Genomic DNA, 13,090 nt, shown 5'->3' with positions numbered 1-13,090 from the left:
TATTTGCTCAAGTGCTTCTGCAAACAGAATCTTTATTTCAAGAGTCTTGAGATAGTCTGCAAAGCGGGTAAATTGCTTATCCTGTTCTGCTTGGCGAAATTTTTGAGGATAAGGCATTTTGGCTTTATATTCCTCAACCTTAGTTGCTGCAGGTTTATTACCTACAGAAGTGGGTTGGGAAGCCTTTTTAGAAGGGTTGTTATCAGCACTTGTATGTGACTGATCCCCCACTGGCGTTTGAATGCCAGGGGTGGAAGCTGGAGTGGCGTTAGACGCCAACTCCTTATCTGTTACTGGCATCTGAACGCTAGAACTGTGCTTCCTTTGGGCGTTCAACGCCGGATTCATGCTTGTTTCTGGCATTGAACGCCAGGAATGAGCATGGTCTGGGCATTTAGCGCCAGCATTATTCCTCTCTGGGCTCTGATTGTCCTCAGAGGGATGTTGAGTAGCCATTTGTTCATTTCTTGGCTTCCTGCTACTTTGAAGTGAGGTATTTAATATTTTCCCACTTCTTAATTGAACTGCTTGGCATTCTTTTGTTATTTGTTTTGACAGTTGCTTTTCTGTTTGCTTTAACTGTACTTCCATATTCCTGTTAGCCATTCTTGTTTCCTGTAGTATTTCCTTGAATTCGGCTAGCTGCTGAGTTAGAAAGTCTAATTGCTGATTGAATTCATTAGCCTGATCTACAGGACTGAGTTCAGCAGTTATTGTTTTAGCTTCTTCTTTCATGGAAGATTCACTGCTTAGGTACAAATGCTGATTTCTGGCAACTGTATCAATGAGTTCTTGGGCTTCTTCAATTGTTTTTCTCATATGTATAGATCCACCAGCTGAGTGATGTAGAGAAATCTGAGCTTTTTCTGTAAGCCCATAGTAGAAGATGTCTAATTGCACCCACTCTGAAAACATCTCAGAGGGGCATTTTCTTAGCATCTCTCTGTATCTCTCCCAGGCATCATAAAAGGATTCATTATCTCCTTGTTTGAAGCCTTGGATGCTTAGCCTTAGCTGTGTCATCCGTTTTGGAGGAAAATAGTGATTCAGGAATTTTTCTGACAGCTGTTTCCATGTCTTTATGCTGTTCTTAGGTTGGTTATTTAACCACCTCTTAGCTTGATCTTTTACAGCAAATAGAAACAGTAATAATCTGTAGGCATCCTGATCTACTTCCTTATCATGTACTGTGTCAGCAATTTGTAAAAATTGTGCCAGAAACTCTGTAGGTTCTTCATGTGGAAGACCGGAATACTGGCAGCTTTGCTGCACCATGATAATGAGCTGAGGATTCAACTCAAAGCTACTAACTCCAATAGAGGGTATACAGATACTACTCCCATATGAAGCAGTAGTGGGGTTAGCATATGACCCCAGAGTCCTCCTGAACTGTTCATTTCCACTTAGTTCCATGATGGAGCAAGGGAGATGGTATAGATGTTGATATTGTCTATTTTATTTAATTTATTATATAAAGAAAATTGATTTTTGAAATAATAAAAATCGAAATAAAAATAAAAATAAAATAAAGAAAGAAAATTAAAAATTAAAAATTTGAAAATTTTTATGAAGATTTTCGAAAATTTGAGGAGAGAGAAAGTGGTTAGGATATTTTTGAAAAAGATATATATATATATATATATATTTTAAAACTTAAAAAAAGATAAGAATTGAAAAATTTTGAAATTGAAATCTGAATTTTTATATAAAAATTTCGAAAATATAGTTTAAAATTAGTTAGAAAAGATATTTTTTTTGAATTTTGAATTTTATGATGAAAGAGAAAAACACACAAAAGACACAAGACTTAAAATTTTTAGATCTAATGCTCCTTATTTTCGAAAATTTTGGAGGGAAAACACCAAGGAACACCAAACTTAAAAATTTTAAGATCAAAACACAAGAAAGACTCAAGAACACCTTGAAGATTCACAAGAACACCAAGAACAAAAGAAAGAACACCAAACTTAAAATTTTTAGAAAACCAAGATAAATTTTCGAAAATTAAAGAAAGATCAACAAGAAAACACCAAACTTAAAGTTTGGCACAAGATTAAATCAAGAAAAATTATTTTTAAAAGAGATTTTAAAAGGAAGATACCCAGTTGCCAAGAACATAAGCCAACGCTCTAACCAACTGAGCTAAAAATGTAACGTATTTTAAAGTATTATTTTTGTAGATAAGAATAAGTTTTTTTTTTTTGAAAACTAATGTTTTGAAAAAGCACAAGAAAAACAAGAAAAGACACAGAACAAGACAAACCAAAGATCAAACAAGAAAATTGACAAGAACAATTTGAAGATCAAGGAAAAACAAAGAACACTAATTCGAAAATTTAAAGGAAAATATAAAATATGCAATTAACACCAAACTTATAACAAGATACTAGACTCAAAGAAAAATTAAAAATTGATAAAGAAAGATAATATTTTTGAAAAAAAAATTTTGAAAAGGGAATAAAGGACTCAGAATTTAATGACTCTATAACAACAAAAATAAATTATTCCTAATCTAAGCAACAAAATGAACCTCTAGTTGTTCAAACTCGAATAATCCCCGGCAACGGCGCCAAAAACTTGGTGCACGAAATTGCAATCACACTTTTGCAATCCGCACAACTAACCAGCAAGTGCACTGGGTCGTCCAAGTAATACCTTACGTGAGTAAGGGTCGATCCCACGGAGATTATTGGTTTGAAGCAAGCTATGTTTATTTTATTAATCTTAGTCAGGATGCCAATAAGGTTATTTGGATTTAATTGTAAGAAGTAAAAGTGTTTGGAATAAGTAATTGTTACTTTATTAATGGAGAATATGTTGGAGTTTTGGAGATGTTTTGTCCTCTGAATTTCTGTAATGTAATATTCCATGCATGGAAAAGTGCAAAGTTCCCTCCATGGCAAGCTGTATGTAGGGTGTCACTATTGTCAGTGGCTACCTCCCATCCTCTCAGTGAAAACGGTCCAGATGCTCTATCACAGCATGTCTAATCAGCTGTTGGTTCTCGATCATGTTGGAATAGGATCCATTGATCCTTTTGCGTTTGTCATCACGCCCAGCAATCGCGAGTTTGAAGCTCGTCACAGCCATTCAATCCTTGAATCCTACTCGGAATACCACAGACAAGGTTTAGACTTTCCGGATCCTCAAGAGTGGCCGCCATCAATTCTAGCTTATACCACGAAGATTCTGATTAAGGAATCTAAGAGAAGCTCATTCAATCTGATGTAGAACGGAGGTGTTTGTCAGGCACACGTTCATGGGTTGAGGAAGGTGATGAGTGTCACGGATCATCACCTTCTTCATAATTAAGCGCGAATGAACATCTTAGATAGGAACACACACGTTTGAATGGAGGAATAGAAACAATTGCATTAATTCATTGAGACTCTGCAGAGCTCCTCACCCCCAACATGGAGTTTAGAGACTCATGCCGTTAAAGTGTATAAAATTCAGATCTGAAAATGTCATGAGGTGCAAAATAAGTCTCTAAAAGTTGTTTAAATAGTAAACTAATAACCTAGGTTTACAGAAAATGAGTAAACTATGATAGATAGTGCAGAAATCCACCTCTGGGGCCTACTTGGTGTGTGCTGGGGCTGAGACTTAAGCTTCTCACGTGTCTGGGCTGTTTTGGGCGTTCAACGCCCGGTTGTAACATGTTTCTGGCGTTGAACTCCAACTTGTAACTTGTTTCTGGCGCTGGACGCCAGACTGCAACATAGAACTGGCGTTGAACGCCAGTTTACGTCATCTATCTTCATGAAAAGTATGGACTATTATATATTGTTGGAAAGCCCTGGATGTCTACTTTCCAACCCAGTTGAGAGCGCGTCAATTGGACTCATGTAGCTCCAAAAAATCCATTCCGAGTGCAGGGAGGTCAGGATCCAACAGCATCAGCAGTCCTTTTTCAGCCTCACTCAGATTTTTGCTCAGCTCCCTCAATTTCAGCTAGAAAATACCTGAAATTACAGAAAAACACACAAACTCATAGTAAAGTCCAGAAATATGATTTTTGCCTAAAAACTAATAATCTTATACTAAAAACTAATTAAAACATGCTAAAATCTACATGAAATTACCCCCAAAAAGCGTATAAAATATCCGCTCATCAGTTACCGCTCCCCTAATGTCTAGAGGTCTTACTGAGGGGTTTAACTAATAAATGATTTTCTTTTGTATTTTGAAAGAAGAATTGGTTTTAAGTAAAATTGTTTTGACGGTTTTGGAAAATGTTACAAAGAGGTGGTTTTAGTTTTAAAGGAAAAAGAGATTTGAGATTTGAATTACCTGGGCAGTATGCAAGGGTTGTGGCTTAGTCCCACTTGCTTCGGGTTAAGATTTTAAAAGATTGTGGTTTTGAATTTGAGTTTTGACCTGGCAAGGATCATGGTTGTGTACTGCTTGTCCAATATCACGGTGGACTTAGGGATCGTGGTTGTTTACCACCCACGGATTGTGAATGTGTTTGTGGGGATCGTGGTTATTTACTGCCCACGTGTGTACTATTTTTCAATTGAAAACGTCTATGGAGATTGAGGTGGTTTACCACCCGTAGATGGTGGGGATCGAAGTGGTTTACCACTCACCAGATGAGGATCATGGTACTGTACCGGTCACCAGTTTTTCAAGAGGACGATGTCCGGGTAGCTACTGGACATGTCGGGTTGGCTTTATAACTGAGAGATGAGACTCATCGCCCATAGGGCAGGCATACATCATATGTATATGTGTGACTTGTTTGATTATGCATTAGTTGGACTTGCCTATGTGATTATTATGCTTACCTGCTATATTGCTACCTGCTGTATTTATATCCTACTTGTGTTTGTTTTGTATGTATTGCTTGTCTGTGCACCGGAGTTTTGGAGGATTGGAGGAAGGCGAAAAGCTGAGGGAATAAGTAGAATTGAGTTAGACTTAGGAACCTTAGATAGCTCACATTTTATTATGGTTTTAAACTTTAACTCTAAGCTCTATATCTAAGTGTCGGAGTTCTAGGATCGCCTCTTCCTTTCCCGCAACCTTATATATTATGTATATGGGCACCATTACCATGCTGAGAACTTCTAGTTCTCATTCTATATCTATGTTGTTGTTTACAGATGCAGGTTGAGATGTTCCTCGGTGAGTATCTGGAGGTTTCTATGGCAAGCAAAGTTGGAAAGTTATATTTTGGAGTTGTCTGTTCATAGACTCTCATATATATATATATGATGATTAATCCTTTAATAGGCTTTTTGGAGAACTAGGTGTTTTCTTTATGCATGTTGGGATATATACTTATGCTTATATATGTATTTATACTCCGGCCAGCCTTAGTTTTGCAGATTGTATCTGGAGCTTGATATTCTGTATTTTTACCCTCAACTCTTTGTATATACTCATGTCTTACCCTTATCTTTTCTCTGGTTTTACGTTTTGAGTGTAATACGCTTTTCTTTTCACAGTTTTTTTGCTTAAACCTTTCTTCATGGCTCTTAGTTACAAATTTCTTCAACTATATCCATGTATATATTTTATTTTTAGAGGTCGTAATATATCACCACCTCTATTTTATGACTTAAGCATAAAGCTTTTTGTGGCAGGATGTTACAAATAGCAACAATAAAAGAACAATGATAAAGAAAAAACACCTAAAGAAAAAGAAGTATGTTATTTACGTGCATATTATGTGAGTGATTTTGTTGGATTTTAATCCAATTTGATTGAATTTAATTGACAAAAATTACTTAAATGTATAACGAAACTATTTTATTGAAATGTTTTTGCAACATGCAATTAGCAAGGTATACATATATATTTATAATTTAATTTAAAGGGAAACAAATAATGAATGAATTGCATATTCAAATTGATTTTGTTACTCAAAAAATTGAAATTATGCAAGAGTCTCTTTTTGGTTTATATAAATTATTTTGTATATACTTTTTTTTTTAATTTTTAATGTCCTTATGTTAAATTTCTAACACATGAATTGTTATATTTCTAACACTTTTGGATTTACGTAAATTTATTTTTGCATAGACTTTTGTTTTTTCTTTTTCCTTATCTGATACTAAAATTCTTTTTTTTGAGATCAATAAGAATTGAGTTCTCAAACTTTATGTCATAAAAATTCTGATATTGTGTCATAAACTATTTTTTTTTAAATTTAAATTCATGAGAAGAAATACACAAATAATTATATCTCTGACTCTCCAAACAATTAATATGATTAATAAGTTAAGATTAACGGCACATCTAGAAGGGCATAAGGTAGCCATAGTCCTCCCATTTTTTTGAAACATTTATTATTATATGTAATATACTAATATATATATATATATATATATATATATATATATATTTGTAATATAACAGCAGCAAGTAGTGTTTAAAAGAAAATATAAATATATTATATATGAATATGTAATAATTTATGAAAAATATAAACTAAAATAAAAGTAAGTATAATAATTTTATTAGGGTCTATAATTTTATCAAATTTATAATTAGACTCGTATATTTAAGAAATCTTCAATTGAGTTCTTACTTTAATTTTAAATTTGTAATTGCGTCTTTATTGTTTCAAAAGACATTTAACTTCACAGAATATACTAAAATATATTTTAATTGAAATTAATTTTTTTAAAAAATATTTATTTAATTAATCATAATATTTTTATGTTTTTACAACTTTACTTTTTACGGTTCATTATTTCTTCTTTTTCCGTTTCATGTCTCCATCTTTCATATATACCAACCCCTCCTCTCTCTCTCTCAGGTGCCGTTCTAAAGTATCGCCAATATTTTATTCTATTTGGAGATATGCTCTTGTTACGTTTTGTCCTATATTTACACCATATAAAACAATGAACAAGGACTTTCGTAATAAACTCTAAACACCAATGCAAATATCAATCCACTAGCAGAAAGACACATCATACATCAACTCTACATCTTATTCAATTTAGTGAAGCCATTTGCTAATTAAGTAATCACCATGCACTCCAACTAAAATTCTAGGTTAGTTCTATATCTATATGGTAAATACATAAATAAAACAAGTCATATATTTAAAACAAGATTTTCATAAAAAAGAACATTACCTGATATAACCCCTTCAAATAGGCAGAACACAAAACAGAGCAAGAACAGTAGCACCACGGCTCCAGCCACACTATTACACTGGCACGTGTAATAAAGGGATAGATCAACACCATCCGTTTTGATGGCTCACGATGAGGTGGAATTTAACTACGGTCAGGACGTCGGTAATAAGAGGAGACATTATTTTTTTTTTCAGGGATTACATTTATCGAAAGTCATATGTCGGTAACTTTTCGCGCCACCTTGATGTTATTTGGCGCAAGCCTATATTATCAACGTTTACCGTTATTAACGACTTAGTTGTTTATAATTTCTTAAATTAAGTCATGGATCATTGATGGTTTGTTCGTCGAAAAATTACATGTAGCATTATCAATTAAACAATAATCTTAATAATGATTACCAACAGTCTGGACATCAATAATTTTGACTAAATAAAATTATTTTTTAAATAATAATATGGTTATTAATTCCCGGATGCTAGGTTGTCAATAAGTTTAAATAATTATAAATTTAATTTTTAAATTTATTTATTATAATATTAATCTAAATTTATTTCGCCAAAATTTCAAACTTCGTACGTGATTCTTTATTACCGACAGCATGAGTCTAGTAAAACGCCTCGTTTTACAATGTGTATTCATTATTACCAATGATCGAATTTAACACGGAAGGGCCTCCCTCTCTCTTATTTCACAACTCTCTCTCTCTCTCTCTCTCTCTAAACACTCTCCTTCGCCGGAACTACTCTAACATTTTTCCGTCGTCGGAGCTCCAATCAAGATTACGACATCACCATTGTGTTTTTAGTGAGTTTCTCTTCAATTTAATAAGTTTAATTTTTTTAATTTGTTGTTTTTCTAATTGTTTTGTGTGCCCTTAGTTTTTTACTCTTTATGTTTGGCCCAATTGAATTGTTATTTGTTGCAAGTTTTAAGTGATATTTGAAGGCTGAGCTTGTTGTTGGAGTGGGGATTGTTCTTTTTTTTTTTTTGACGGCCTCAGTAGATTAATTTGCCCAATTAGGTTGATCTTTATCGTAATTTATTATGTTTTAATTGTGATTAAACCTTATTCATATTGAAATTGAAATTGTATATAATTTAATACAAGTGGAAATAAATTGTAACTTGAAATTTTTTTTACCAATTATGCCTATTTAGGATAGAAACTTGAATACTAGAATAGATTTGTAATGTTGAAGAGGAAAAATAATTCTGTGCCCATGTGCCAAGTGTGAATGCACATATTTTAAGACTATTAATGATGTTAGGTGTGATTTATGATGAAGGGATTTATGCCACATTATTGGGTTTGGGTACATTACAAAGAAGAGAGTTCAAAAATTGGAAGTAGCTCTAGAATAGGTGGATATTATCATGATGATGTATCCGGTGTCATTTCCTAAGAGGATAATATTGTTAGGTATGATTCAATAGTGGTAGATTTCTTTCAACAACCTAATGTAGTGGTAGAAAAGGGGGAAAAACCTAACCTAGGGCGCATAGATTTTATCGAATGCTAGAATCAATCTGTAGTCCTCTACGGGAAGGATTTGTTCACTCACAACTATCAATTGCTACTAGAATGTTAGGAACTAAATTTGAGAATAATAACTCATTATACTCTTGCGACCAAGTGATTATGTTAGTTAGGAAAGTTGTAGAGGATCCGAGTGATATTCCCAAGAACTATTACGGAGCCAAGAAGGTTCTTCGTAATTGGGGTCAAAGGCTGTTAAAATATATTGTTGCTTTAACAACTGTATGATACATTACAAGGATGATGAAGAGCAAACTGAGTGTAAGTTTTTTTATTTGCCTAGATTTGTCCCGGTAAATATACTAAGAAAGTTCCATACAAGTGAATGCGTTATTTAACCCTAATCCTTAGGCTCCAATAGTTGCACACTTCAATGAGTCTTCTACTCACCTGAGGTGGCATTTCAACAACCTCCAAACAGATAATCTCATAACCTATCCTTTTCATAAGGAAGAATGTTTTCAATTTGATAAAAATAACACCCACATTTTGCAACCGAACCTAGAAATATCAGGCTTGGTCTTTGTTTTGATGGATTTGTCCCTAACATCCACTTTAGTATCCATTATTCATGTTGGCTTGTCATTTTTTCTCTTACAATCTTTTGCCTAATATGTATATGAAAGATCCTTATTTGCTCTTAACTTGTGTTATTCTCGACCTAGATAATCTGAAAGTCAAAATAGATGTATATCTTCCACCCATCGTTGATGAATTGAACCAGTTGTGATATCTTAGATTTTAACTTATGATGTGTCATCTAAAGTCAACTTTACACTTAAGCCACCTTAATTTGGACAATTAACAATTTTTCTGGTTATTGGATGTTGTCCAATTAGATGGCATAGGGAAAGTTATCCTATCCAATTTGCATGGAGGACATTAAGGCTTCTCAACTTAAGTACGTTGGAAAAAAAATCTTGATTTGATTGTCACGGAAGGTTTTTATTTGAGAATTATTTCTACATACACAATCAAACTACATTTAGGAAGAATATTGAGGGACATGAGGAGCCTCCTGTCAGATTGAGTGGTGAAGAGTTGTGGTTAAAGGGTTATCCCAGAGTAGTTGACACAGGCCATTAGTTACAATTTTTTGGTTATGATAACGAACATAACTAGACTAAGAAGAGTATATTTTAGAACTTACTGTATTGGAAGGATCTTCATGTCCGTTATTTTCTCGATGTGATGCATATCAAGAAGAACGTGTTCAACAATGTCATCTACACGGTAATGGATAGTCATAGAACCTAAGATAACCCCAAAGCTAGGATAGGCTTAGAAGGCCAGGACAAAATCTTATGTTAATGGGGATGGTAGATAGGCTAAGCCAAAAGAGTGTTATTTTTTAACTTTAGAACAAAATTAAACACGTGTCGGTGGTTATAAGAGGTGAGGCTTCTTGATGGTTATGCCTTCAACCTTAGCAGGTGTTTTAATGTCACTCATCAAAGACTTCATGGCACGAAAAAAGTTGTAATTGTCATGCTTTCATAGAATGCCTACTCCTGGTGGCCTTAAGAGAGTTTTCTAGTCAAGTTTGGAAGCTATTAACAATGCTTAGTCAAGGTTTTAGAGATTTGTGTTCTCTCTCTATCTGTAGAAAATCTTTGTGTAGTAGAGCACAACATTCCAATCATCCTTTGTAAGCTAGAGAGAATCTTATCTACTGGCTTTTTTAACGTCATAGAACATCTCCCTATTCACTTGGCATATGAATCACATGCGTGTGACTCGGTGCAGTATCGATGGATGTATCCCTTTGAGTGTCAAGTTGGTGTTTATAAGAGGTCATTCAAGAATAGAGTCGGGTAGAAGGGTTCTACATGTGAGGCGTACATGTTGAAAGAAACTATCTACTTCTGTTTTTACTACTTTGAACCTCTCGTGAAATCTAGTCGCACAAGAGTAGGTCGTAATGATCCCGATGATGAAGGTTCATTTGAGCCAATGGTGTCTATCTTCAATCAAGTTGGCACACTTGGGTGAAGGAAAAAAAATTGGTGGTTGAACTTCACAGAAGTGAACATAGCTCACCTACAGATTCTCCTAAATTGTTTTAAAGTCAATGAAATCAGAAGGTAATTAAGGAATATGAGGATGGTGACAGTGATGATAATTTTACCTCTCTGTCTTCTAATGAATCCAAGTAAATATGTTTATTATATATTTACCATGTGTTTTATTTTATCAATTTATTGTTATTTTGAGTGTCTTATTATAACAATATTTATCCAACTTCTTTTACTCATACTTGGTTTAGGTGATATGGCACGAGATAGCAATACGAGGATGACGTGATGATGGGAGGGGTATTGCCATAAGGGATGCCCATCCCACTTGATTTAGGTGCATCGTCAACATGCACCCAACCTACTACCACCGCGACTACTACCGCTCTTGTGATTTTTGCACCGACCTTGTCACCCAGGTTGTAGTCACAGTTGTCATAGGGATTAGACCCTATCAGCATGATCCTTACTCTAGGTCTATCTTCTGATATGAGTGGCTTTCAAACACAGCCATAACCATATATACATCCTCAGCCTCAGCCACAATCTCAGTCACAGCCATGGTCTCAGCACAACCATAGCCTCAACCCCAGCCATAGCCACATACATAGAACTAAACACAACCATTGTTATAGCCACAGTCTTAGGCTCAGACTTGGCCACGACCATAGCCACAGCAACAAAGAAGGTGTCACATCTATGCAGCCTGCTAATCTGAGGTTGGTATAAGATGGAGTTGGTTGGTATTTACGTCTTCAATTAACTTATGTAGAACATGCATATATAGTAATGTCTAACTTGGTTGATCATAGTTGGGACCTTTCGAGACCTAGGATGGAACATATTACTTGGGTTTTCAAGATCCACTATAGGTGGTTTAATTCATACCCAAGTTTATCATGGCTTCAGATGAAATTCGCAATCTTTTGTGGCGATTATTTAAGGTAATTAGTTTTTTTTTTAATTTCAGATTACAAACTTGTTTCTTTTTGATTCACTTGTTTTTGGTATTGCAGTACCACTTTGAGCTTGTCCCGAGAGAAGAGTAGAAGATTTACAATGCCTGGCGGGTAAAAGATACCAAGTGTCTCCGGGAGATGCTATCAAACATTTGCAACAACGGTACTCTTGTAGACTGAATCCCAGACGATATTCTCACCCGACTAAAGGAGTATTCAAACTCAAATAATTATGGGTGACCTGGACTAAGGCACGAGGCAGTAAAGCTTCCGAGATTGGTGGATCCATGCACACGGGAGGATCAACTACTTATAGGGTGACAAAGAAAAAGATGGTTCGTATTATTTAAATTTTTAATTATGTTATTAATTTGTCTACTTTAGTATTGATTAATATGATACATAATGACTTATTGTAATTCTAAACCCTTTTCGCAGCGTTTGATTACATTGATGGCGTCGCCTTCAATAAAATAAAATTCACTAATTTGTCCACGCCTTAATTTATCAACGGCCATGAGTACTGGTAATATTATTTTAGTTTTATCGACGACTTGGGGACGCCAATAATATTTATCACGATTCACCAAAGTTAAATTAACTAACAACTATTTATCGATGACCAGGTAAAACAAAAAAAAAGAGATAAAGACAAAAAAGAAAGATGAGGGGGGAGGGAGGAGGGAATGGCGGTTTTAGGTCACACTTAACATTTACTGTGATTAGAATCTAGTTACAAAATTTAAATCGATATAAAAATTTAATTGTAAACTTTAAATTATATAGACCTTGTTATAAATTTGATAAAACTATAAGGACTGACATAGTAATTGAAACTAAAAATAATACGATAATCTATTTAAAGATTAAGATGTCCTAAATAAAATAAATTTTAATTTTTAAATAAATTTTATTTTTTCATATATTACTATATATAAACTCCCTATAAAAATATTTAAATTTTTTATTTTTCTTCGATAATAGCAACAATTTTGAATGTACTTTTTCGGTTATAAAAATTATTTAAACAAAGTTTTGAAAAAATTTAAAGACAACTTTTCACAGATTATATAATTGCATATATTAAAAAAAATATTACTTTATTAAAATTTTAATGACCGATGATTTTTATAGCGGATCAAATTTAAAAGTATTAAAATCTTAAGATATGTTATTGAAGACTTTTATAATGTAAATTATATTTTGTTAATTTTTATTACACTTTAATTTATTTAATTTTGTATGTAATTTAGTTCTTTCTTACAAAATTTCTTATTCTAACACTCGTTGAGATGATGAATAATATAAGATGATGTGAGTAAAATATAATTTAAAAATATATTCGAATTATATATATATATATATATAAACAAAATATATTACATGCTACTTTTTTTTAATTGAAATTAAATTTTTTTATTTAAAATTAAAGAATTTTCTTCTTCTTTCTCTTTCTCTCTTTTTTTTTTCTATTTATCT

At 33.5% G+C, this 13,090-nt stretch overlaps 1 long non-coding RNA gene across 1 annotated transcript; it reads left to right on the top strand.

Moving 5' to 3' along the window:
* The first annotated feature begins 7,755 nt into the window (after positions 1 to 7,755).
* Positions 7,756 to 12,074, top strand: LOC130936825 (uncharacterized). The gene is made up of 4 exons (XR_009068179.1): positions 7,756 to 7,904; positions 10,904 to 11,371; positions 11,465 to 11,596; positions 11,669 to 12,074. It is a non-coding gene; the product is annotated as an uncharacterized LOC130936825 (long non-coding RNA).
* Positions 12,075 to 13,090: the final 1,016 nt, after the last annotated feature.

The sequence above is a fragment of the Arachis stenosperma genome, chromosome 6, assembly GCF_014773155.1.
Source record: "Arachis stenosperma cultivar V10309 chromosome 6, arast.V10309.gnm1.PFL2, whole genome shotgun sequence".
NCBI lineage: Eukaryota > Viridiplantae > Streptophyta > Magnoliopsida > Fabales > Fabaceae > Arachis > Arachis stenosperma.
This window is presented reverse-complemented; position numbering and strand designations above follow the sequence as displayed.